This window comes from Plectropomus leopardus, chromosome 2 (genome assembly GCF_026936395.1).
Source record: "Plectropomus leopardus strain MGB_pleo_1.0 chromosome 2, ASM2693639v1, whole genome shotgun sequence".
Classification (NCBI taxonomy): Eukaryota; Metazoa; Chordata; class Actinopteri; order Perciformes; family Serranidae; genus Plectropomus; species Plectropomus leopardus.
Window position 1 is genome coordinate 37,746,124 of NC_142177.1, and position 27,276 is coordinate 37,773,399.

Genomic DNA, 27,276 nt, shown 5'->3' on the forward strand with positions numbered 1-27,276 from the left:
ACACAAGCCTTTTTTTACTCCATTTTTCACTGAGTTTTCTTTAAACTCCCTCCATGTTTTCTCCCTCCACGCTTCGTCCCTTTCTCCTTCATCCTCCCCCTCCTTCATTCTCAGCATTGTGTCTCCTTGTCATCCCTTTTTACCTTCATCCCCTTTTCATCCCCCCATTTCCTCTTCGCCCTCTTACACTGTCATTAACCTTCTTTATCATCTCTCTCCTTCTCCTCCCTTTTCCTCCCTCGGTTCCTCTCACTCTTACCCTCTTTCTCACCCTCTTTTTACCCCACCCTCCCCCCATTTAGCATTTCTAATCCACAAGGACCCTTATGATGACAGTGTGCAGACTCCAAAGGCCTCACAGGCTTCACGCTGAATTACCCAGTTAACCACACACACACACACACACACACACACACACACACACACAAACACAAACACAAACACACGTGCATGTTTGAATCAACGAACACACACACATGCTGATGTGATGCCAGCTAACAAGGGAAATGCATCAGCCGCTAACAAGGAGTACAGCACTTTCAACACCTTGTAATTTAACGACGTCTGCTAATCAGGAATGAAGGCTGTGGTCACACACACACACACACACACACACACACACACACACACAAACACACACACACACACATTGCTCCAGGTTTGGTTTTAATATGAATTCTTTTGATTCTCTTTGATGAAAGAGTCACGTAGGGCATCGCTTAGTAAGACTGGGAGAGACGGAGCTAGCAGAGAAAGAAAAGAGGGAGGAGAGATGAAAGATTTTACAAATTCTGAGACCACGTCCCCCATAATGCACCTCCACCAACCTTTTTCTTATGCTGATAAGAACCGGATGCAGGAGTGTACCTATTTTAATATCTTGGTATGAAAATAGATGGTTATCATTCTAGGTGCATTCACATCATTTTACAAATACGTTTTTTTCCAACAAACAAAAACAAAAATTGAACGCTGTGGTGTAACTATAGCTGATGATTATTATGTAATACCTTGATATTCTGAAATTTTCTGAGAAGGTTATTCAATTATCAAAAACTCACATCATTGCAACCTTAATCACAAATAAGACCTTGTCGTTTAGTCATTATGCCAATTATCCATCAGAAAACCTTTTTGAATTTATTAAAGTTATTAATAAATACTAATTATTATTACTTAAATTATTCTATTTTTAAATTTAAATCTTAATCATTTTAATGATGTTAATTTGTCATGAAATAGGAAAAATACTCAGCCTTATGTCAGTTTATCCGTGAGTGAAATCTTTTTATAGAAAATTTTCTATATTTAATTGGATCTAATTGTATTTTTTAATTATTTTGTGGTAATTTATTTTTATTATTTATTTATTAAGTTAGAAACATTAGACTTATCTTAAACTGGCATTGCAGCATGGTTTGTGATATCTTTGTCTTGGTTGAATTACAAAAATATTAAAGTTTTTACAGAGAGACAGTTAAGTAATTACATCACGTTAATTTATGCTAAATTGATTAATATGAGGTTCTATTTCCTGAAGCCATTGAATTTACTTTTATTATATTGTAAAATGAAAAATAAACATGCAATCTGTGCCTTCAATCTGTACAAAAATTAGAATCTTTATTTAAAGGCAGTATTAATTAAAGGGCAAATACACTAAATGGCATCATATTCTACAGGAATTATACAGAAATGCAGCCACATTTGGTGTTGTGAGCGTTTATGTTTGTACCTGAGTGCATGTGTGTGCGTGTGTGTGTGTGTGTGTGTGTGTGTGTGATTGTGAAATATATTGATATAGGCGCTCTGTGTTGTGTTTGAATCCGCTATCTCCTCACTGCAGCTGGATGGTACACAGATTGGACCGGAGCTATAAATACTCTCTCTGAGACGCACACACACCATAAATACACCTCGACGCTGAGGTTGAGCCCAGTCCGCTCTGCCAAACCCGATTAAACAGGAAATAAATCACTATAACACACACACACACACACACACACACACAGATTTTAGCACATATAAAGATTCATGTATCTGAGCACATGCACACAAATACAAAGAGGGCACAGGTGTCAGCTTCTCCTGTGGCTTTTGGATGTTCAGTGGCAGAAACAATTTGAACACTGGCAGCTGAACTTGACACTTGAAAGGATGAATCTGGTTCAAAGTGAATCAGTGCCAATTAAGAAGCCAGTCCACAGTGGCAAAGGTTGTTAGTTTTGTTATTTGTGAGTTACTTGTTGGCATTTTAGTCATTTATATGTGGTGTTGAAGAGTTATTTTTGAATGAAAATAGGTTACAGATTATTAGCTCTCCTGATAAAACAATAGTAATGTCAACTATTGAAATGACTTCATTACAGTAATATAAATTTGTATGATGACTTTTCTAATGATTCTGATTCTGAACTATTACATGTTTCATCAGGTTTGACATCAAACAATTCAATGTTGACAGCAGTTTCACCACTCGTAAACACAATTTACATGTTAGAGCCCTTTTCTGATTTCAGAAGGCAAAAATTGAAATTCCAGCACTAAAGACATTCCTCCCCATGCCATAGCCATCCATTTTAGCGTATTGAGGTGATCCCGGCCAGGTAATGGCAGACTTCAGTTGCTTAGAGCAACACACAGTAATCTGATTGTCAGACAAGTAGCAGCGCACATTCAAACAAGAGAACCAATCAAAAAAAGTCTCAAAATTTAAACACTTGCTGCCACATAAATGGACCATAACCTGTATATAAAAATGATCGACGTGGCCCCACTTACCTTCCCTATGCTTAAGTCAAGCTAAAATATCCCAGATATGGCAGCTGCCATCTTGTGCTGGTGACATCATTTAAAGCCAGAGTCTGTGCAGTAGTGATCTCGGTGTTGCGGGATTTCCCGCTAAAACACCCTTTTTACCAGTTGCGAGCAGCCTCAGTGAACACGAGCGAATTTTATACCGAAATTAGCTCTTCTCATCTCTGAAGCAGAAAATGTACCCAAATACTCAGAACATTCACCTGGAAACTTACTGTCATCTAAGAGACTACTGACACGGCAGTGGTGCTCGCATGAAACATTAAACTTTTGTTGCGGTTTGGCCTTTTGTTCACAGGGAAGCGTGTTTTGGGGCCTGAAAACGCAAACTTTTGAAGACGGGTTCCGGAGTGTAATCATTTGAAAATTAACCCCCTCTGTCGTCATGGAAACTGGCAATGCACAGATCCAGTGATAACGGTGTCATCACGGCCGCACTTCGCACTCACTGGTGGTGTTTTTCTACAGTGTGTCATTCGAAGTTACACTGCCAACTACTGGCCTGGCATGCATACTGCAGCGTTTTCGGTTGTTTTTGCAGATAGATGACATGTACACGAGGATCATTTTCACAATATTATCATATTAAGGTCGATTTCTTCTAAACGTGGCCTTGAACATCTTTTCCAATTTGTGCTTTAGCACTCATGTTTGGGGATTTGGGAGAAAGTTATTAATGTTTACATATATATTTTTTCGCACTGTCTCAGACCATCAGAGTGACATGTATGAAAATGTATGTATCTTTGAAAACGGTCTCAGTTTGCCTCAATAAAAGCAACATACACCATGGATGTTGACAAAGAGCTTTAATTAAGTTTTACCAAAATTACAAGCAACAATAAGGGACTCAAACCAACAGTTACATTTAGTCCACATTCATAAATGCTTTAAATATAATCTATATAAAGTGTTCATAATTGCATGCTGAGGTTCAGTAAAATACTGTTAACATCTCAAATGCTTTAAGAGTTTTATTATTGAGTAAATATGAATGCATAGATGAAGACAGTGTGAGCGTTAGTGTCTCTTTGAAAGGGTTTCGAGTGCAGGAATGAAGAGACAAACAATAAGATGAGATTAGTTTAATCACCTGCATGCCAGTTTGTTTCCATGAGTGACCTTTTTGAACTCTTCAACATGCAAGAAGTAAACATTGGGACTGAACTTGGATGAGTGTTGCGGTTTTGGGCGCATGTTCTCTTACATCAACACATTGTTTACTGGTGGGACTGTCTTCACCTCATTAGCCTGTGTCTGCCTGATTAGCATTAGGCTCTCGGGTGCAGAGAAACAACAATTACTGATCATTATCACCATTTATTTAAATAATGAAGCAGCCTGGGCTTTGTCCCAGCAAACAAAAGGTCAGAAATTAGCAGAGACAAGGCTGGATGTGTTTGTGTGAGTGCACTGATATATTTTACCATTGAATCATGTACATTTTTAGTTAATTTTATTTGCTCCAATCAAAACTGTTATGAGTTAGAAAGTTAAGACTTAGAATCACAAGTGTAATGTTAATTATAATTTAATACTTAGAAAAAGATGAGTTCATACTCCCCAATTAACCCTTAGAAACCTGAATCAACATCACTTTTCCTTTGCTGCGTTCATACACCTTCGTACACCTTGGTTAAACTCACTGACGCTAATCTGTCAGATTCTGTTTGTTTTTGTAAAACTTAGCCCACAACTTGTAAACAAATTATTTTGTGTAACCACTAAGTCACAGGTTAATTGGTGTCAGGCTTTTGAAAGCAAAATTAACTGAAACTGACATCCCTAATCTCAAAATACAGTAATGATTTTTGGTAATTATGTTCTCCCTTAAATTAATTATGTGACTGTAACTTTTAAGTAAACATGTCTTTGCTGCACACAGCTAATAAACATCAGATGACCCCACAGCAGCTCCTCTGAAATTCACACAGTGAAACAGCAGCTCAGGGCAGCTCGGTGGTAGTGATGAAACAGCAGGTGAAGGAAGTAGCCTCTCTCGGGACAATGTGAGCATCAGATACAGCTCAAATTGGTTTACAAGCCGCGCTAAGAGAGATAAATTGAAACATAAACAGCGCGAACAGAAAATGAACAGCTTTAAGAGCAATAACTGTCATTTAAAAACATCGATCGCAGCTGCATATTTGTCAAAATTAGTCCTGCAAACTGTTGCCAAATACTCACACTAACACATTTGGAATGGAAACATGTCTCTAATGTGATGTTGCGGGATTTGAGTGAGAGCCTCTGATTGGGCCGTTAGTACATGCTCGCCGCCGCCGCCGCTGTTGTTGATGTGGTGAATCACAGTGTTTCAGTGCGATAAGGGAACGGCAGCAGCTGAATGCTAACAGGCCGATTGAAGATGGTGGTAATTACTGTCTCGTCTTCGCCTTGGAAAGATATCTGTTAGCATGTCACGCACAATTGTCTTGTCTCTTGTGTGTGTGTGTGTGTGTGTGTTAGAGCATATTTAAGTGTGATGCCTTCAGGTGCATTCGCCTCTCTGTGTGTGTTCATTTAGACAAGCTCATCTTTCTGTAAGTGCATACAGCAGTTAACGTGCCTGTTTATGAGCGTATATTTTTGATTTTGTGCCTGTTATGTTGGTGTTTTTCAGTGTGTGTGTGTGTGTGTGTGTGTGTGTATGTGTGTGTGTAAATATATATGCAGCACAAAAATAGGTGTGGCAGTAAATCTGTACTTAAGAATAGGCCTAGGGTGACTGTTCTTTATTGATCAGAGGAAGGAGGTGGCGAGGTTTCCTCCTCAATGCTACAAAGTGTTTGTCACACATGAGGTGTTCAAGGGCCGTTGGAAATTTGAAAATACAATAATTTCTGTTCATACAGTTTCTGGCTGTGATGAATGGTGCAATTTTTCAGCAATGTTTATTTTGGCAGACCTGCAGATTTGGAAGACATATTTTCTTTAAAATTAACCAGAACTTTTAATGAAAAAAAATTAGCAAAAAATTTTTAGAGAAAAAAAATTAAAAGACAAGTAAATTGCCAAAAAATAAAATAATAATTAAAAAAAAACATGACTTCCAAACCTGTGGAAGGCATGCTTTCTTTAAAAATCCATGGTAAAAGAATTACAAGAAACAGCCAATTTAAGTTGTTTGCAGTTCCAAAAAGTTGAATTAAAAAAAGTCCCTCCCCAATGCTTTAAGAATTATTTGGCAAAGCCTCTCCCTTTTTGCATCACCCTCCTCTCTCAAAAATAACAAACAGTTCCTAATAATGGTAAAAAACCTGGATCTAATGATCTGTCATTTCTGTCTTACTCATTTATTTTTCCAACTCTCCTCGGTACATTTTTCATGATGACAGTTGTAAAGTATTCTGTTTCTGCTCAGTACTAATTACTAACAACTACTAATATTTTTAACATTAGAATTCATGATTAAAATTGAAAAAAATATATATTTCAGGTTAAATAAAGCGCCAGAGTGCATAAAAAAGCATCAAAATACAGAAGTCCTGGCTAAGCCTCCAATCTCCTTAAATTCTAGAAATGCCTCTGGTTTTGTCTATTGGGTTTTTTCTCTCTCTCTTTGTCACCGCACAGCACACACCCACTAATCTGTTTTTACATTACAACACACACCATGTTAAGGTGCATGGAGCAGCTCTCTGCTGTTGTGTGCCAAGATTTAAATTAAGTTCTGTGCAGATATTCATCCAGCTGTCAGCATTCAAATGTCCTTTTCTTGTACAGAAATACGACTCATAACAAACTGCAATTCTGCAATTCATAATAATATATTGTGTCATTTGATTAATGGTTCTAATTGCTTCATTTCAGAAATGTTGTCGTTACAAGAAAAAGATAAGATAAGAGATAATAATAAGATAATCACAAGAATAAGAAAAGGTATCAGGATGAATGACTAATCCTGCCTGAGTCGAGGATTTTGGACCCTGCGGTTGTGCATTAGAGGCTAACTCATCATATTTTGCACTCATGCATAATCTGCTTTGTCAATGCCGTTCACGTTTACATCCACATTAGGTCTCCTCCTGCGTTTGTTGTTGACGTTCTTGGAATTAAAAACACATGAAAAACACCTGTATTGCCGCGCAGCACACGGTAAGGTTTAGATAAGAAACATGGTTTGGCTCAGCATTAATATGCTAAGCAAACAGCAGGCTCCCAGGTGAAAGTCCGGGGTGTGTTGGGCCCATCCACCTCATAGGACTCAGCTCCTTATATTGGGTTGTTACCGTAGACTGTATATGAAGATAGACACTTACCCCCTCTATGCTTTAGTGGAGCTAAAATATCTGGGACACAGACTTTATGACCTATACTGCAGCCAGACACAAGGGGGCGATCGAGATGTGTAAGCTCCACTATAGGGAAGCTGTCATGTCGTTCATCTTTATATACAGTCACAATCCCAGGCGTATTCTACAGCCACAATAGGTGCCTGCTGGTCATCCAGCGGCGTGTCATACTGCCGCGAAAGGTTCTGTCTGGCTGCGTTATCAACTGCAGCAATAGCAATAGCTGCCTAGTCAGCATTTATTTGCAAGTTTTAAGTCTGTGGGATGAATATAGTCATTGCATGGACTAAGTCCTATATTCACTCTTTTTTAGCTCAGTTTTGGTCTCCACCAAATAATGGAAATATCAGATTCTTGACCTGCTAGATGTTGTACTGTCATAACCAGCTGCTACCTTTTTCTGCTAGCAACAGAGTGTATGCCTACAGCACAGGTTTTGTGTGTGTCTCAAAAAATTTTAAACTTTTAAGAATAGAATCAAAAAAATATATATATCTTAAACAATGTCCAGCTGCTGAAAGATATAGTATGATCAGATACTGCACACCATCAGTGTTACATTGCCTAAAATGTTTTTGGCATATACTTTACTCGGCACTGTAGTATTTGCTGCAGTCTTACTGTATACTTATTTGGGGGGTATTGGACAGATACAAGCCGATCTTAAGTTTCTCTACTTAGTAAGAAATACAGAAAAATAATATGAAAAAAAGGAGATTTAAATTCTCAGAGATCAAACTTTTACTGTTACTTTGTCTTTTTCTCCATTTAGTAGTTCCTCGTACACTGTGAATACACACAGGTCTCATGTCTTTGTGTTTTGTGTTTGTACCTCATCCAGAGTTTCTGTATTTGCAGATTTATTTATTATTTTTCATCTGTTTTAGTAATTTAAAAAAGGCCTTCACCACCCTCTGTGCGTACATGTTCAAAATAAATAAATAAAAAGGTTCAAGTGTTTTGAATACTGAAACACAATCAGGCTTTAATAAATTTGACATCAGAAGACTTGTTTTTCCGTTTTGAAAGTTGTAATTATTTGATGGAGTGCGTCTTTGTAAAATTGTCTTTGTGAGGACCATTTTGAGTTTTCGAGAAAGGACTAAAAGTGGTTATGCTGAGGCTGAACATGTCAATAAAGGCCCTCAGAATTACAGAAGTGAGTGTATGTGTGAGTGCAGAACACGTAAAGCTGCATCATGTTATTGTATGCAAGCATTCCTACGGTCAGGTATTGATTGTTAGGAAAAGCATTTATGTAGAAACATCAATTAATCTGTTCTCGCCCTCCCCTCTGCAACCACACATAATTAGCTCACTGCCCAAGGCCGTACCTCATCTTGATTTCCTAACCACTGTTTCACTTTATGATCTCTGTGCATCGATCGCTGTGTGCTTGGCCTTGGCAACGCTGAGCGGCTGGTTAGGAAGTTTACATCGCTCATTAGATAGAAATCTGTATGCAAGCTAATTACATGTTGGGTAACAAACTCAACAGGATATGAACCACTCTTATTTAGAGAAAGAAAATAGGAGAGAGCTTAATTAAAAAGCAGCTGCCTTTTATTTGAAACAGGAGAAAAATGAACGCCTACACTAACAGAATGATGGTTTGCTCGGTGTAAACATCCCTCTTTTACAGAAGTCCTTGACACATAATTTATCACCACTAACAGTATCATTTTATAGTTGTAATCACCTTTAATAAATCACTAAAAATACAACAATAAATTGTTTTGGCCAAGAGCTTTTCTATTTGAACTTCTGGTCACCAATCAAAAAATGCTATGCTGATTGCCTTTTCTAATACAAGTTTAACCCTTCAAAATGTTTCCCAAAAACCCACAGTGGCGCCAGATAAATGAAGGATAAATTCATAACATTGTAGTCTACTCTCTACTCTAAAAATGAAAACTAAATAATATTCAAAGTACAAAGAACTTATGGAGTGTTAAGAAATATTTAGTTTATAGTACATTTGAAAATCTTTTTGGATCACTGTGTTGTTTCTTTTTTAAGTTTGCAAAACCTGATGTTTTTTTTAAGGTACATAACCTTTAGGCTTAGGTTATACAGATTTTAGGGATATGAAGCTTTGAAGATACTCCAGGAATGACACCACAATAAGCAAAATTACATATGAAGACACTGCCAGGGGCCTCAGTGCACACAGTTTTGATGGGCCCTAGTGCACAGTAGTTTCTAGCTATGTGCTTAAACTAGCTACTGTATAATCTGCATCTGTGATGAGCATGTAGGTTTTTTAACATATTATGTTCTAGATCGATCATGCAAAACCATGATCAAGGTGGGTTTTCTTTTTCAATGACACATTGAGTAAATGGCACCAATTTAATGTGCATATTTGTCAGGTGACAGTATGTATGACTCCAAAGGGTCTTTTCCTGCCTAACATATTGTTATAAGGCCCACTTACTTTAAGGGCCCCTTCTCTCCAGGGGCCCCAGTGCAACTGCCCTGCTTGCACTGTATATATTTACGCCCCTGCCCTGATTGACAATCTCCAGAATTGGGTCAAAGCACACCCAGTTGTCTTCATAGGGGTTGCAGTGACATTATTTGGGCTTTGTCATCATTCAGGGATGACTCAGTATCAACATTCAAGAAACAAGTTATTGTCCTGTCTTTTTAGAAAGAAAAATAAGAGAAATAAAAGAAATAAGCAAAACCATGCAAAATCTAACAACAGCCTGAAAATTCACCCCAGTCCCATTCTGAATTTGTTAAACACTGCCACTTTGCCAGTAAAGTCGGTGTTAGATACTGATGCCAAAAGCCACCTTTGCAGCAATATGATACGCCACCGGCCGGCATCAGCTTGTAGCACAGCTGGATGTAACTTTTCGCATGTTATGATATGCTGCCAGTCGGCCAGACAGCACCTGACTTGCAGGTTGAAACACTGCCAGTAACGATGAAATATATATGAACCCTAACTTGCACACAGGAGTCTGTTGTTCACTTCCTCCACAAATGTTGGGCAAAAGCATAATGCTTATTATTAAACCTAACCACATGTTAACACCAGCATTGTTGAAATAGAAAGAAATGAAATGTACTTAGCATTTTCACAACAAAATATTGTAAAAAAAAAAAACCCAAAAAAAACCCACAACATATCTGTGGTTTATATGTACCATGCCGACGTCTTTTTTGGTAATGGGGTCACAGAAAACCTGAAACCAGCAGCAGATTAATGCCTTTAGTTTTAGAGTGAGATGTGTAGCAGTTACATGGATGTGGTGCTCTAGTGTCTACATACTTTTGGCCATGCAGTGTACATAACAAATACACACAGTGGGATTTTTTTTTATGCCTGCACACTTTGTAAAATCTGAATTCGTATTTCTTCGGATACTTAAAAGATAAATAGACATGGATGTTTGGTTGCTAAGGGGAATTTCATTCTTCAGTTGAACTTCCCCGAAGGTTTGCCGCTCAGTTCATCCCAGTCATTATAGGAGGCTCTACCTGAAGGTGCAGCAGCAGATTAAAAAACAGTTTTGATCCTCAGGACAATTGAGACATGGACTGTGCAGAGAAGCAGAGAGGCCCCATATAAGAGCGGCGTTAGTAATGTTTTGTACACTAAGTGTAAGTCTCCAGTGAGTGTACTGAGCCCACAGCCGAGCACGGAGTTTGGTTATGTGTTTACTCTGAAAATCTCATCTCCTCTGAATCAATACTCCATTTACCACAAGCTCACAAGACTCGAGCTGAGTAAGGAGCGCTGCGCTCCTCCATCCAGCCGCTCTCCTCTTTCCTCTCTTCTCTTCCTCGCCCACTTGTGCAATGCGTTTCCTGTCATTCAGCCTCAGTCCTCCCTTTTATTTCCATCCTGTTATCCCCTTTCCTCCATATTCACCTTTTTCCATTTTATCTCTTTAGTTTTTTCCATGTTTCTCTTTTCTCCCCCACTTGTTTCTTTCCCTCCCTTTGTGTCCATTTTTTCTTCTCTCCTACATTCTCTCCTTTGTATCCTGTCATCCTCTCAAACCCTCAAAATCTCAAACCCTCAAATCTCGTCTTCCGCCTCCTTCTCTCTATTCTGCAATGCCTCTCCTCCATATTTGCCTTTTTCATTTATCTCTTAAGTTTCTCCACGTTTCTCTTTCCTCCGCCTCATTTTTCTCTCCCTCCTTTTGTTCTCTCCTACTTTCTCTCCTTTGTATCCCATCATCCTCTCAAACCCTAAACTTGTCTTCATCCTCCCTCTCTCCCCTCTCTTTTCCTCCTCCCAAATCTGACTTCTTCTACCTTATCCTTTCTCAAATTCACTCGCTTTGGAGTGATGTGTTCCCTGCGCGGAGTATTTCCTTCCCTGCATCATTCCTGTCTCCTCTCCCTCTGCCTTCTTTTCTCCCCCTCTCTTTTCTTCCTTTTCTCTCATCTCTTCTTCTCTGCTTTCTACCTTTTCCACATATTTTCCGACTTCCTTCTCACCATCCTGTTATTCCCTCTCCTCCATATTTGCCCTTTTCATCTATTCACAGTTTCTCTGCCTCCCTTTGTGTCCTCTTTCTCTTCTCTCCTACATTTTTATCTTAGGTATCCTGTTCTCCTCTCAAAGTCTAATCTCTCCTTCCTCCTCCTTCTCGCCCCCGACCTTCCCTCCTCTCAAATCTGACTTCCTTCAATTGATCATTTCTCAAATCGAATCTTATTTCCTTCTCTACTTCTTTTCTATCCCCTCTCCCTCTACCACCTTCTCTCTTTTTCCTATATTTTCTCCTCTCTTCCCTTCTACTTTCTGCCTTTTCCACATATTTTCCAAGTTCCATCTCTCCATCTTATCAGCCCCTCTCCTCCATATATTCCCCTTTTCCCTTCACCTCTTCAGTCTCTTCTTTCTCTTTTGTGCTCCACTTGTTTCTCTCCCTCCTTGTGTGTCTGTTTTTCTTCTCTCCTACATTCTCTCCCAGGTATCCTGCTCTCCTCTCAAACCCTAATCTCGTCTTCCTCCCCCTTCTCTCCATCCTGTTATTCCTTCTCCTCCAAATTTTCCTTTTTTTCATTTCATCTCTTCAGTTTCTCTCGTTTTCCTTGTCTCTTCCACTTCTTTCTCCCCTCCCTCTGTTGTACTTTTTACTTCTCTCCTAGGTATCCTCTCATCCTCCACATATTTTCCTCTTATCTGACTTCCTCCACTTTATTGTTTCTTAAGTCCAATCATATTTCCTTCTCTACTTCTCTCCTATGTCCTCTACCTCTACCTCCTTCTCTTCCTCTTTTTCCTAATTTTTACTCCTCTCTCCTCTGCTTTCTACCTTTTCCATGTATTTTCCTAGCTCCTTCTATCTTTTTGCCTACAATACTGTTTTTTTGTCCTTTTCCTGCTTTCATTTTCTTGCTCCTCTAATCTTCTGTTTCTGACATTTTGCTTCCTACTCTCTTCTCCCCGTCTCTGATTCCTCTCCTCCTCCCATTTTTCTCCTTACCCTCCTTATCCTTCTTTATTCTCTCCTTTCACATATCTCTTTGTACTCCTTCCTCGCTCTCTCATGACTTTACCCTCCTCTTCTTTCTTGTCGCTTCGGTTTGACATCTCCTCTCCACCTTCTCTCTCCTCTCTTCCCTCATCCCTCCATCCTCTCCTCTCCCAAAACCAATTTCCCCATAGGTCGAGCAGGGTCTATTTGTGTGTGCGTGTGTGTGTTTATGCGAGTCAAGCGGCAGCTGTATTAAACACTTAGCCTTTTTCCTCTCCTGAGCCAAGACAATTTATCCATTGCTCAGGGCGAGAGGAGCGAAATGGCTAAATCACATTGTGCCATTAATTTAATTAGCTTGTAATTGACATTTTAAATGCTTCACATTTAAATTAGCTGGCCCGGCGTCGCAATGGAAGTCGCAGCAACTGAGGAATTGATTAAATCTCAGCAAAGCAGCGGAGGGGAAAAAAAAAAACGAGACCAGAGAAGAGAGCACGTACTGTAAGAGAGAATCACACAGGAACGAGGGCTGGCGAGAGGGTGAAGGCAAACAAGTGCAGTTATAGATGGAGAGCTCGAGGAAGGAGAAGAGGGTGTTAAAGAAAAAGAGATTTAGAAAAAGAGATATGGGAAGGTAGAGAGAGGGTCAGATGTAGAGAAACTGTTATCTTCTCTGCACCAGATGTTGCAGAGGTTAGAGGTCATCTGTCCTCTGGCTCATTCATCCCAATCAAATCCCCAAGTCGCTGGTTCAGCCGGTGAAGGAAGTGAAAAGTAGGCTTGAGACAAAATGCTTGTTGTTGTACGTGAACTCTGCTGCCAGGTTAATAATACCACTGCAGTGGCCAACATATCAACAATAAATTATTTTTATTTGGTTTTGCAGCGAGGAGAATGCAGGACCGAACACCAGAAAAAATGTTGGATTTATACGTTTCTGCAAACCACGGATATGTTACTTTTGTATATTATTACAAAGATGATATGTTAAAACTTTATATTTCTTTACATTTCAACCTCGCTGTGGTTAATGTGAGATTATGCAACACGTTCTTAACCCAAGTTGTCACATACTGCCTCTTTGCAGTGGACGTCTGCGTCTACATATTATGCTCTAGGTGTCCATCTGCATCCGCTGTTGACATTCTGGGATGGCGCTACCATGATGTCAACAGAAGCACATGGTGTTACGATGCTGCACATGGTTACGTTGAGGCAACAAAAGCAAATGCTGACACAGATGGTTCGGATTATGAGAGGAAGGCACATGGTTAGATGTGAAAATATATATCACATTCAGATAGGAAGCAAACATCAAACTCCCAAATGAAAGTCCAGAGTTTATTGCAAACCTCCACCACCCTTCCCCTCCCACCCTATAGGGACAGTTGTGCTCTTTATGTTACGTCATTACTTGCAGCATTTTAACCTGCCACTGTCCAGCAGCATCTCATGCAGACACGACAGGTTCTGTCCAGGCACATTTTCAACTGACGCCAACCATCCACGTGTCATGCTGCCGTCCTGCCATCCAGAGGTGTATAATAACAGCGCAAACGGTTCTGTCCAGCCACGTTCTCAGCTGACACTGTCCAGCAGCGTGTCATGTAGATGCCAAAAGACACTTTTTGCATCTGCATGACACGCCGCTGGACGTTGGATCTTACACTGAAAGCACTGCCAAAGGTTTTTGACCGCTTTGGAATAAGAACAGGCTCGAACTGATGTGAGAATACACGTTAAGATGGCACATATAGGCATGGCTGTATCTGCGAGTCTAAACTGCTGTGTTATTTTTTGTGCTTATCTTTACATGGTGCTATTATCATTCTCATCATCTTCATACTCATTTTCTCCCGCTTAGATTACTGCAACTCCTTATTTACTTGCCTGAATGATGCCTCAATTAACCGCTTACAGTTGATACAGGATTCAGCAGCACGGCTCCTTACAAATACTCCACACAGGGAACACATCACTCCAGTCCTAGCCGAAATGCGCTGGCTCCCCATTCGCTACAGAATTCAATTCAAGATTTTGTTAATTTCTTTTAAATCCTTGCATGGTCCAGCTCCAATTTACATTTCAGAACTCTTAACCCTTTACTCTGCTCCCAGACCTCTTAGATCAGACAATCAGATGTTATTAGATTTACCAAGATCCAGACTAAAAACAAAAGGGGATCATGCTTTAACAGTTTTTTAGTTGTATTAGCATTCAGTAATTTGAATACACATGTTATGATTTCACACCAGATCACAGGAACATTAAGTCATAAATCAGTGATGTCATTCACTATCAAATAAAAACTTGTAGCTGACAATGCAAGTAGAAAGCCTAAAAAGCAACTCTTGAGCTCTACTCTCTGGCAGTTTTAACTTTGAGCTCATTTCCTCATCTAAGTTGGTTTATAAATATAAATATTGTGACTAAACACAGAAAATGATAACAGATTCACACTCATGTCTGTACCTGCACCGAATACATTCAACAGTCCAGAGGGAGCAAACCATTGATTTGGGCTATTGACAGAATTAATATGATTAGCATGTCACTTATCAGATTCTGATTCTTTTGTGTGTGTGTGTGTGTGTGTGTGTGTGTGTGTGTCTGTCTGTGCGTATTAGAGAGAGTTTGAAAGTCGCAGTGAAAATTTGGAATTAATGTGATTAGTATGGTTCTCGCTGGTGTCTGCGATGTGTTTGCGAGAGAGAACAAATGATAGGATGGAGTGTGACTGATAGACAGGGTTACAATTTAGACGGAACGAGAGTTGGGAATTAATTTGGTTTGTCTCTTCTGAGCATCCACGAGAGAGAGCGAGAGAGATTGTGTGTGAGTGGCAGTTTGTGTGAGTGTGTGTATCTGCATTGCATATGGGAGTGTGTGTGAAGAAAAGTGTTAGGAACCAGACGAATCTGCGAGCCCTTGTTTTATTTGTTTTGGCGGATTCGTCTGGTCCACCTGACATTCAGACAGATTTCCATGCGAGCTGGCTGTCACCCAGTCACAACTGTTTATCTGATATGGGGCCTGTTAACACAATAACACCTGGATCGACATCGTTTTGCTTGTGCTGCATTTAGAGGCCTTTTACAACCATTTAAACCTCTGAAACCTGAGAAAATTGATTTTTGTATCTTTTTAAATCATAGGGAAATATTTTAAGTGATTTTATGTTTTTGATTTTTACTTTCCTTTTTTGTTGTTTATTTTCATGTAATTTTCCTGTTTGTTTCTGGTTTGGCTTGGTATTGGCAAAAGGTGACAAGAAAATGAAAATTTGCAAATTAACTGGAGGGGATTTTTAGAATTTAACAAAAATGTAATATAAAGCTAAAACTATATTTTTTTATTATTATAAGAATACATTTACAATTATGTTACAGAAAAAAACTACATATGTTCTCATTCTTTTTTAAGCACTTTTTAAAGGTTGTTTTCTTATTTGTTTGTTTGTTTTTTGTTTTTTCATTGTTTTAATTTATTTTTTAACTTTTTTTTCAGATCATTTCTTGTAACTTCTTACAAAGTTCGTGCTAATTTTGGGCCATTGCTTGTTAAGTTGATCATCCCCTTCCCATGATTTTGCTCAGGTTTCAAAGGGTGAATACAATAACTGACAACTTGCAGAGCCTTCGCAGTTTACATGAAATGATGGCGTCATTCTTGGCTCGCACACCCTCACAACACTGCAGTCTGTTGCTCAGTGCTACGCCACGTTCTATTGCTCTTATTGTTTTTAGGTCTGTTCAATTGTGTCCGGAGGCATTTTTACTCTACAGCTGTTGATAATGACCCTTGAAAATCCAAAATGAACTGAGACGTTCCAGACTAACTCAATTTCATGAATTGCTCTGGTGATTTCAGGCTAGAGGAGAGTAGAAAGCCAAAACCACTGCCCATGTCAGCACTTTTCATCTATTTTTAAAGAATTTGTTCACACACACACACACACACACACACACACACCCACACACATGCACAAACACACTTACAGGCAGGTATCCGCCTGATCTCTCTTCCATGGGTTTTAAATATTCCTTCAGCAGCAGTTTTTCAAAGGAAAGTCCACATCATCGACGACTGTTTGATCTGCCCGCTGTCAGCAGCAGACAGTGGACAGAGGGGGAGACAGAGAGATTTTTACACAGCTGTTGGGCAAATATGCAGGTTTCAAACTGACAAAATAAAATAAGACCTTTATTTCCATTTGCAATCAAAGTTTAAGGCTATACATACACAGTAAACATTAGTTTACAAAAGTTTTCAAAATGAATACAACAATCAGTTTTTGTTGTGAAGTATTTAAACTACAACAGACGTGATATAGAATCCAGAGTAATGTTTTTAATGTCATCCCACATCATTATGTGTAAAGAGTTAGCTGACTTAAATTGTCCTTACCCAAACAGGAAGTGTAGGTCTTTATTGAGGTGTTACTAGGCAGGTTTCCATTAACCCTCAAATTATGCAAATTGAAATTGCAAATATAAAATGTGCCTCATGGAAACACGTCAGTTCAGAAAAAACTCCCATTTTTTGCAAAAAAAGTTTTTACACTCATTTTAGGTAGTATTTCAGGCAATTTGAAAAAGCCAAATTTTGCAAAACTGCAATGGAAACACTTTTTTAATTTTATAGGTCACATGATGTACAACACTTTTGGGGAGCTGTCGTGTCGTCCATCTTTATATACACGCTATGTTTTCACTCTGCAACCTCCCCACTAGATGCCACTAAATCCTGAACAGAAGACTTTAAACTGTTAAATTTAAATTTCAGTAGACAAGTAAAGTAATATCTATTTTCTGAAGAGGACAATTTAGGTGCCACCATGAAAATTCTACTTTATTACTGTTTTTTTTTGTCAGCTGCAGCCATTATTCCTGTTGGTGAAAATGACATTAAGATGAGAGCTCAGGGGAGAGCAAAGAGACAAGATTAAAATGAACTGAGAAATAAATGATAATGATAAAGAGCGAGGTAGAAATGCATCCTTCAACTTCCTAATCTTCTTTCTTTCTCACTCTAAAATTTGTTTCATCTCTTTTGCCCTCATCTTTTCTCTCCCTCCCTTTTCTCCTCCTCCTCTTTCTCTATTTATTCCCTTCACCTCAGTGGAGATCTAAAAGGCCACTGACCCTCATCCCCAAATGCATTACAAGAAGTGTGTGTGTGTGTATGTGTATTTGTGTGTGTGTGTTAGAGATAGAAACAAAAAGTGGGAACAAGAAAATGGTGCAATGGTGCACGGTGTGTGTGTGTGTGTGTGTGTGTGTTTATACAGTATATACTCTCTGTGTGTGGCTATAGAAGTATTATACACTGCGTGTGTGTGTGTGTGTGTGTGTGTGTTTGTGTGTGTGTCACTGACGGAATTCCACCAGCAGCTTATTTCTGCAGAATGACTTCTCTCTCTACACGTATCAAAACCTGTTGACCTTCACTGATAAAGGTTTACTTGTTCTGTCTCTTTCATAAATCACACTCATCTCCAAAAATATTTCATGGTTCATCTGACAGGGACGCTGAAAGACATTTTGGCTCCAAGCTTTTGTTACATTTCTAGAATTCTTTTGATTATTATGTACAGTTTTACCATGGCCTTAGAAAGTACTTCTTTCCGAGTGGATGGCAGGTGTCAGTTCCAATAACAGGACACCTCAAATATAATTCAGGTTGGCAGTTTACTAGTATTTTAAAGCAAACTCAAACTCCAAGTAATCATAGCAACAGTTATGTCTTAAAGGCTAAATAAACCACTTTACAAGGTAAAAGTGACCACGAGAACTTAAACAATGATGATGATTTGAACACAGCTTAATTTTTTGCACTCTCTCAACAAACAATTTCATATAAAACTATGAGGTTAAAATGAAACCATCGTGAATCTTTGAGAGAAATGTCAGCAACAGTTGTGTCAGGAAGTACCTAAAATGAAATATTTTATTTTCAGGTGACATTTCAGGTGGCCATATAGATTCTTGTCTTTAATTTTTTACAGATATCTGAATATGTATGCAGAATCTGTAGGCAACAGGACAAGATTTCATTTTTGGAAGCATTCTGGTTTCAGTCTGCAGTCTGAGTATCACTCACTAATCACATTTAAGCAGCAGGTAAACAGTCGATGTTGAAAGGCGGAACACATTGGCTGAAATGCAATCTCAAAATCCATTGACTGTCACCTATTGACAATTTAGCTTTATGTTACCTTTTAAAAAAATAAATCAACTTTCATATGCAGACATCTGTTTATAGAGATTAGCTTAAATGATCGGCACATGGAAGAGGAAGGGATGGCCGCAATATCTGCTGGCTACACTGGATCTCTGGAAATATTGGTTTAAACACCTGGGCCAGTTCTGGTTTGGTTGAGGTGTATACATGAAAGTGTGAAGGAAATTACATTTGTCTGTGATCCTGCTACATCTTTGGAGATAAAGGATGAGTTGATTAAAATCAACAGGTACTTTGAGGTTGTTTGGGCATGTTGCTGCTAGTGGCATAATTCAATTCCTGAAGTACATGTTTTAATTTGCATCAGAGTCTTGTGTATTTATGGCTCCCATAAGTACACAAGAGGCCTCTTGTGCCTCGCCTTGATGCCGGCTCTCCTTCTCCTCGTCCAGCACTTTTGGGTTTTGTTTCTCCCCTCTGGTCTGACTCGTTGCTCTGCACATCCTCTTGCGGTCCGCATTCAGTCTAAACCCCCACAACTTTTCCTGATGTTGATAAGTGCCTCTCTATCTTAGAAAAGTTATGCTTGAGCAGAAGGGGCCATGGAATTAAAAAAAGGGGGAAAAAAATATAGCAAAGAAAGTAGCAAGGATTTGAGGAGCTACTGGCTGCTTCATCTACATGCACTGCTGTCGTCATAGCAAGAAATCAATCCTATCTGGGTGTGTTAGTCCAATTTCAAAAAATTCCACTTAGTATAATTTCAGTTGGATTAACATGTTCACATGTATTTCAAAAGTCCATTTTTAAAGCACGCTCAAGGATACCACTGTTGACGCCACTGATGACATCCACTAATTGTCATTAGTGTCTGTGGTGGATTTAAATTGTAATGCAACAAAAGCAACTGTACCGCAAACTACTGTTAAATCATTCTACAGCCAGAAGTCACTGATTACCAGAAACAGAAGACAGACAGATGTTTGCACAGATGTTTTCCAAAACTGCCAGTTCAAATTGTTGCATGGACAAGAAGGGTTTGCTTCTTACTGCTCGTACAGTACAAAATAAATCACCCAAAGCAGTCATTATGTATATTTGTTGGTGCCAAGCAAAATTTTTACTCCCATTAGGAAAATATAAATCTTGACTTTCTGAATCACAAGAGGAACCATATTTTTGGGGTCCAGTTCAGCATCTGTAAATATTTATGCTTTCATTTGCTTTTTAAAGTCACATCCACCAAATTGCTCCTCATTTTCATAACTGTCAGAAATAACTGCATTACATGTCTGATGTGGAGATTTTCATCTGGAGAGAGCTTGACGTAATGTACTTTGCTACATGAAAAAGTCAGCAATCACATGTACCATTAGTGCCGCTGAGATGGCAGCACTTGTAGTCACAGTAAATACACAGTCAATAATCAACCAACTGACATGACAAGCCACATAAAAGTGCAAAGTGCTACGTGCCAGCTTGTTGAGCTCAAAATGAATGCATTTTTGCTCTTATGTCAAAACTGTAACGAAAAATGTAAGTTTTATTGTTTTTTAAGCTGTGGAGTAGTAGAGAATAGACTAATTATAGCTAAGAGACTTATAATGTGTGTTTCAATATCTTATAGTATAACAAATGACACTACTTGCTGGATAAGAAACAAATCTGTGGTGTTTGGCTGACAAAATGACAGCGCTTTTAAAGGCTATTTTGTCTTGGATTACATTTGTGAAGCAACAAGCTTTCTGACAGTGAAGATGACAGTTATACCAAGAAACATCATTGCAAGTGGTAAGAAGAGGCCTGTCATAACAAATGGAAAATATAATCGCTCTCATATGAATTCAAACAATCAACAACTGCCACCCTTAAACAACTTCACAAGAAAATGAAGTGTTATTTCATGAGTGCCAGTGAAAATGACAGTTTATGAAGGTCGGTGCGTCAAAACACAAAGTTCCCAGCAGCAGACCATTCAGCGTTAAAGGTAGCCTTAGATTGATGTTTATACTTTATTGAAACATGCTGTATAGTAGGTGGGTGTTCAGGGCTGTGTATACATCAGTGCTTTCTCTTTCCAGTTAGTCTGTTTGACTGACACACTCCCTCGCATGTGAAGGTCAGTTTGTGCCAGAATAGTGCTGCTGTGTCTACGCATTTTGTAGCATTCATTGAGTAAAGTAGACATTTAGGTAGAATTGTTTTGGGTCTATAATCCAGAAAACTGTGAACCACTGATATTCAGCTTGCGGCCTGTGGGCCAAATCTGGCCCCCAGTAGGGTGTCTGGTGGCTCCTCCAACCATTTTCAAATACACAGTAAAAATAAAGTGATTCACACTGGGAATTGTTGTTGCTAAGCCCCCAATGTCCCAGAATCCTAAAGAAGTCCTAAAATTCTAGAAATATCCTGAAATCCCTGAAATGTCCTAAAATCCTATAAATGTCCTAGAAATATTCTAAAACTTGAAAGATGTCCTAAAATCCTAGAAATGTCCTTAAAATCAAAGAAGTGTCCTAATGTATAAATGTTGTAAATTAATGTCTCAAATGTCCTAAAATTGTATAAACGTTCTAAATCCTAGAATGTCCTGAAGTCGGAGAAGTGTCCTGAAATTCTAGAAATATCCTAAAATCAAGAAACATCCTAAAATCCTAGAAATGCACTGAAGCCCCATAAATGTCAAAAAATCCTCAAGTTGTCCCAAAATAATTTAAAAAAATGTCCTTAAATCCTAGAAATGTGATGAAAACCTTGAAATGTCCTGAAATCCTAGAAACATGTATGGGGCTGCTCCAGCTGACCCCTTACCTCCTTTTATTTTGCAAAAGTGGCTGCAAGCAAAAAAAAGTTAAGTATCCCTGGTGTAAACTAATATGAAGGAAAGGCGCTGCAGATTTGCAATGAAGAGTTGTCATCGAAATAAATAAATAAATAAATAAATAAATAAATAAATAAATAAAAGGAAGTCAGGTTTCTGACACTCTGCCACTGTAAATCTAACTAAATGCTGTTCAAAAGGTAACACAAATATATCCTATCACATCAGCAATTAGTGAAAACTACCTTGCTGTCTCCAGGTATACTGTATATTTGTACATGCATGTCGTATTGTGTCTTATTTTGGGTGTTATTTGTGTTAAAATGCGAGCGGCCGCCTGTGTTTTTGCATTTGTTTTCTGTATGTGTGAGTGAGTGTAAGAGTTTGTGTGGGCGCACACTTGCCTGAGTATCTGTTGATTGCAGTCGGATGGAAAAACAATTGGAAACGCCTCTCTGGCTGATAGATCCATGTAATCAGCGGTTACAAAGTGAGCAGTGTTCAGAATAACAATGTTTTTGCAACACAGCTAGTTACCATATAGATAAGACAGACACAACAGCTCCCTCCTGGTATTTTTGTCCAACATTAGAACGCAATCAGGGCCCTACATCTGCCTGCCAGAAGCCTCTTCAGCTGAGCAGCTCCACGTTATCGAATGGCAACTGTATTTAAGAGGCCAAAGTGTGATCCAAAGGTGAACAAGCCTGAAAGCCATTGCGCAGTGCAGTTTATTTACTGGCTGGGAGAAGGCTACAACACGAAAACTGCTTCACTTTAACCCATTTTGATTCTTGGAAAATCATACATTTTGCAGCTTTAGTCTGGATTTGGACATGTTTTCTGTCCATCCTCTGTCTTTGGCTTGTGTTTTTGTACCTGAACTTGTCTCTTGACCCCCTTATAATCTCTGGTGTCTACTAGGTCCAGTTCTTCTTCTTTTTCTTCCTCTCCTTCCTCTATTATAGTTGTCAGGATGATACATTTTTACAGGGGCTGTCAAACAAGTCATTTTTCAAAATTGCAGTTAATCACAGAATATCAATAGTTAATTGTGATTAATTGTAATTTTTTAGCTTTTCAGATTAATAAATACACAACAGAAACCCACAAAATGTTAAGATTATTACAGAGAAATGTACACGTTTTGAACTTTATCTCACTCATGGAAGACTGATGGGGCTTAATTGCCATGTTAACTAATCTTAAAAAAACTCAACAGAACTAAAATAAAACCCACACAAACCGTCGTGGTTACTCTTGCTGGTTATCTAGTTAATAGGTCTACTGTTCCAACAGTCAACAGCTCCAGTTTGGTCAAATTAAATCCCTAATTCATAGAGTTAGTAGTAAAAAACATGCCGTTATTCTCCACGGTCTCTCTCTGCCGTTGCTGGCCGCCAGCTGTTTTCAGTCCTATAACTTCTCCCTCCACCACTAGGTGTCTCAGTGTCTTTCAGCTCTGCTGCCTGTTCCACCAGTAGAGACCAGAGACTGAGCTCTGTTAGTTCATGCTGTGCACCACATACAGTGAGTTTAATAGAAATAGGAGCATCTGTATTCATGAAAAGACTGAAAACCATACCTTTGGGATTTCTAAATACCCTGTTATACTGTAACACAGTGATACCGCCCAAGCCTACTTAGCACCATTTTTTCATTTCGAATCCAACCTGAGTTAGAGGAAAACACAAATGTGTTGCAGTCCTACTTTTTTCCTAATGCTTTCTGACTACATGGCAAATCTGGCCTCCTCTCTTGTCACGTTTGACCTCACCATCTGTCCCTTCCTACGAACAAGACAACCAGCCACACTACTATAAAAACAAATAAGACACTTTTGCAAAATTTAAAACAACCTGGAGTGAAATCTGGATCCGTAGGAGAGAGAGCGTCAGATCAACAGTATTCTGCCAGCAGGATCCAAACTTTCAACCTTTAGGAATACCTGTCAGGTACACAGCCGGTCCTACAGGGACCCTCGCTGGTCTGTTCTCCTTCTGTCTTATTTTTCTATTAACAGGAGCTACAGGGAGCCTCGGCGAGCAGAGCAGAGGGTCACCGTGGTGTCACTCCCTGGGTGTGAGCGTGAGAGCATCTGGACATGGAGAGACTAAATGTGTGAGGGTGCATGAGGCAAAAACAAGTGTGTGTGAAACAGGAGGACTATATTTGTAGACGTTTTTTTTGTGTGTGTGTGACCTATACCACCAAGCGACAGGCCAATGAAAACAACACCAGGAGATTGCTGCCATGCTACAAAAACATCATCGCAGAGGCACAGGTCAAAAGTCATCCCCGGTGTGTGCAGTGTGTATGTGTGTGTGTTCACCTTTGTTCAATTGAGTAATCATCTGTGTAGTGACATGTACGCATATGTGAAGGATTATGCATATATTAGCATATTTGTGTACTGCATACGTGTTGTGATTCACACAGCAGGAGCAGGGGTCATGTTTCCACCCAGCGTGATGATGCTGAGGGTGTGTGTGTGTGTGTGTGTGTGTGTGTGTGTGTGTGTGTGTGTGTGTGTGTGTCGGTGTGTGTGTGTCGGTGTGTATGTATTAGTATGGGGCACAGAGCACATGCCAGGGGACTAGGAGGTGATAAGTCAGCCTTTCACCTAGAATTTTAATGATGTCCGCTGCTCTACTCCTGTTCCCTGCTGGACGCCCTCCGTCCCTCTACAGCTGCATCTTTACTGCACGACACACCACCTGAAAACACACACCTGTAGTACAACTCGCCCTATTTTTCTACATCTGTGTGCAGTTCTGCTGCACTGCTGCTCCATCTTCCACAAAGGGAAGTTTTTCTCAAAACTGAAGTTTCACTTTTTTCCCAGTCGTTGGAAGTATTTGAAGAATGACTACAAGGAGTTATAAGGAATCAGTGTATGGTCACACCCATGTAACTTTCTCAGCTCTGGTGTGAGCTGAGAACGGTGCGGGAGAAAACTGCTCGTGGTGTTATCATAAGCCTGTGGATAGCTGGATGGCATCTGCGGCAGCAGCATGATACATGGACAGTTGGCATCAATTGAGAATGCAACCGCCTGGAAACTGTTGTGTCTGCACGATACGCCACTGGATGGCATCAGGTTGAAACACTGTTGGTATCAACAAAATGTAAGAAGTGCGAAGGTCCCTATAGGGGACGGGCGGTGGACGGATCCAACAAACCGTAGGATTTTATGCAGGAGTCCGGTGTTCACTTCCCGTCAGAATGTGATGTTTTTTTTTCTATACATCTTACCATGTGCCTGTTTTGCTTAATCCGAACCATCTGTGCCAGTATGTGCTTTTGTTGACATCCTGGTGTTTGTTGCCATGTTTTTTTGTTGTTGCCGAAACATAACTCCGTGCAGCTTCATCCCACCGTGTGAATTTGTTGGAATCAAGGTAGCGGCATCCCAGAACGTCAGCAGCAGAAGGATACCTATAGCGTAATATGTAGACACTGAATTCCACTGCAGAGTGGCAATATGTGACGATTTGGGATGAGAGTGTGTTTTGATGGCGAGACACCTTCGAAGCTGCAGACCACTGTTCAAGACCAACAAAACACAAAAAATGTGTTTCATAGTAAATCATATCAATCATCTTTTTAAATACTAAGTGTGGATGATTTTTAACAACCTTTCGCTGTGTTTCCAGCTGAGATTAAGCCCCAAAATTGGGTATTTCAAGCCCGAACATGATCTTTTCCTTGCCATTGTGACTAAACCTAATCACAGCATTGTTGAAACGTAAAGAAACGTTAAGTTTGAGCATATTCTCTGCATAATAAAGTACAAATGTAACAAATGTTACCACAAATGCGGTGGTAAAATCAGGATACCACTGCCTCTGCTGAATCATTTTTGACCCCAACATTGTGAAAATGCAATATGAAATTAAGTATCAGTATAAAGACATAATACAGTATGTGGTGGTTTGGACCAGTTAACCAGAAAAGGGAGATTCGGAGTAAAATCTAATGGTGATTGTCGCTTTAATGGTTTACCTGCTGTGTGTTTCCTCCTCTCACTGTTCCTCATCTTCTATTTCCTCCCTGTTCTTATCCTTGTCTCCTTTCATTCCTCTTATCTCTCCTCCAGCTCTCATCTTCACATTTCTTCACTAATCTCACACCCACTTGTCTCTTCTCCACTCCTGCTCTGTGCTTGCCTCTGCCCTGTGGTCCCCTCTCTCCTCCGCAGCTCTCTACTCCTTCTTTCTGCTCACCTCATCTTATACCTACTCCTATCTCCTTCTAACCTCTTCTGTTTTTGTCTGCTTTCGCCCTCTCATCTCCTCTCCTCTCCACTCCTCCTCTCCCCTCCTTTTGTCACCTCTTTTCTCACATCTCTCTCCATCCCGCCGACTCCTTCTCCACCTCTCCTGGACGGCTTTTTAACAGCCCGAAACGAGGAATAATCTCCTTGGCATTTTAGTGAACCGATGCTTTCTGATGACCCAGCTGTGGCACCGTGTTCCTCCCCAGGCGAGGAGCTAAATTACAGCAACCTTCGCATTGAGCAAAGAGCATCGAAGAGAAAATTGTCTCTCTTTGGGGAAAAAATTGTATCTCTATTTAGTCCTGCAATAACACTGCAAGGAAGCCAGAGGGAAGATTCAACCCCTCTGTTCCACCTAAACATAGTTTTATAAAAAGAGGCCTTTTTGAGGGGCCTGCTTTCGCCGACATTTTCTGCTTCTCTCTCCATTTTTTCTCTTTTTTGGTCCTTATTTTGCATAAATCTTTCTTTCTCTGCGGTCTTTCCATTTCTTTCCTCTTCCTTCTCATATATCATCCTGTCTGCTTACCTTTTGTTCTTTCCTTACTTTTTTTCCTTTCTTAAAACACATCTATGTCAAAGTTGTTGCTCTTGAAGATGTTGCAGTTCATTCTCGTCGCTGATGGACAGACATTGTTCGTAATTTAATTTTTAGAGTGGATAGGAGAAGAGCTTTGGGGAGAAATGTGTTAAAGTGCAGGTTCTAATCATTTAGCGGGAAACACAGATGTCTTTAGGCCGAGCGAAAGCAAAGTAATTATCTCTGAAAGTTTGGAGAAAAATGTTTTTGTATAACATCTTGACTCTGGCTAAGAAAAATAACCTTTTGTAATTTGTGTTTTAACTTCATCATAGTTTGACATGAAAATAATTGGACTGAAGTAGAAAGTAGCATCCCAAAACTTTGAATATATTTGCAAGTCTTTCAAACAACAGTGTGCATGAACAGCATGCAAAGAAAAATGAGACTCCTCTAGATTCAATGGGCCCAATTTTACTGATATGTGATACTGTCAATCTCCAAAGTAATAATTGCACTAGGACTAATTCTTTGAAACGGAAATCACTTTATAAATGACCTTATTGACCTCTTTGATAATCATAGCCTTATAAAGCTTTACAGCCACAGACTAGAGACCTTGGGCATTCAGAGGATGGATGGCTTTTATAGGTATATTGTCAAAAGTTTTTTTCAGCAGTTTCTAGGACAGAAGTGCTTGCTATCCACAAAAATGCAATAAGAATATCCCTAATTTTTGAAAGTTTTTGATACCAAATCACTATATGGATTTTTATGTGGTTTTCCTAAAGGTCTTGGTCTCTTAATATGGTGTGTGGGGTGATTTTTGATTAATTTTTATCAATTCTCAAGTGGTCAAGATTACTTAAATTAAGCACCAAAACTGTTAAATACATGGTATCAACCCA

The 27,276-nt window shown here is 39.4% G+C and overlaps 1 long non-coding RNA gene across 2 annotated transcripts in view; it reads left to right on the top strand.

Moving 5' to 3' along the window:
• The window catches only part of LOC121960480 (uncharacterized), a 133,118-nt gene that overhangs the window by 81,550 nt on the left and 24,292 nt on the right, over window positions 1-27,276 (top strand). Inside the window, exon 5 of one of the 2 annotated variants that reach the window (XR_015775027.1) lies at window positions 3,116-3,571. The exons of the other annotated variant lie outside the window; for it this stretch is intronic. This is a non-coding gene — a long non-coding RNA (uncharacterized LOC121960480). Of the gene's footprint in view, window positions 1-3,115; window positions 3,572-27,276 lie in introns of those variants that run through there. 2 annotated transcript variants of the gene reach the window in all.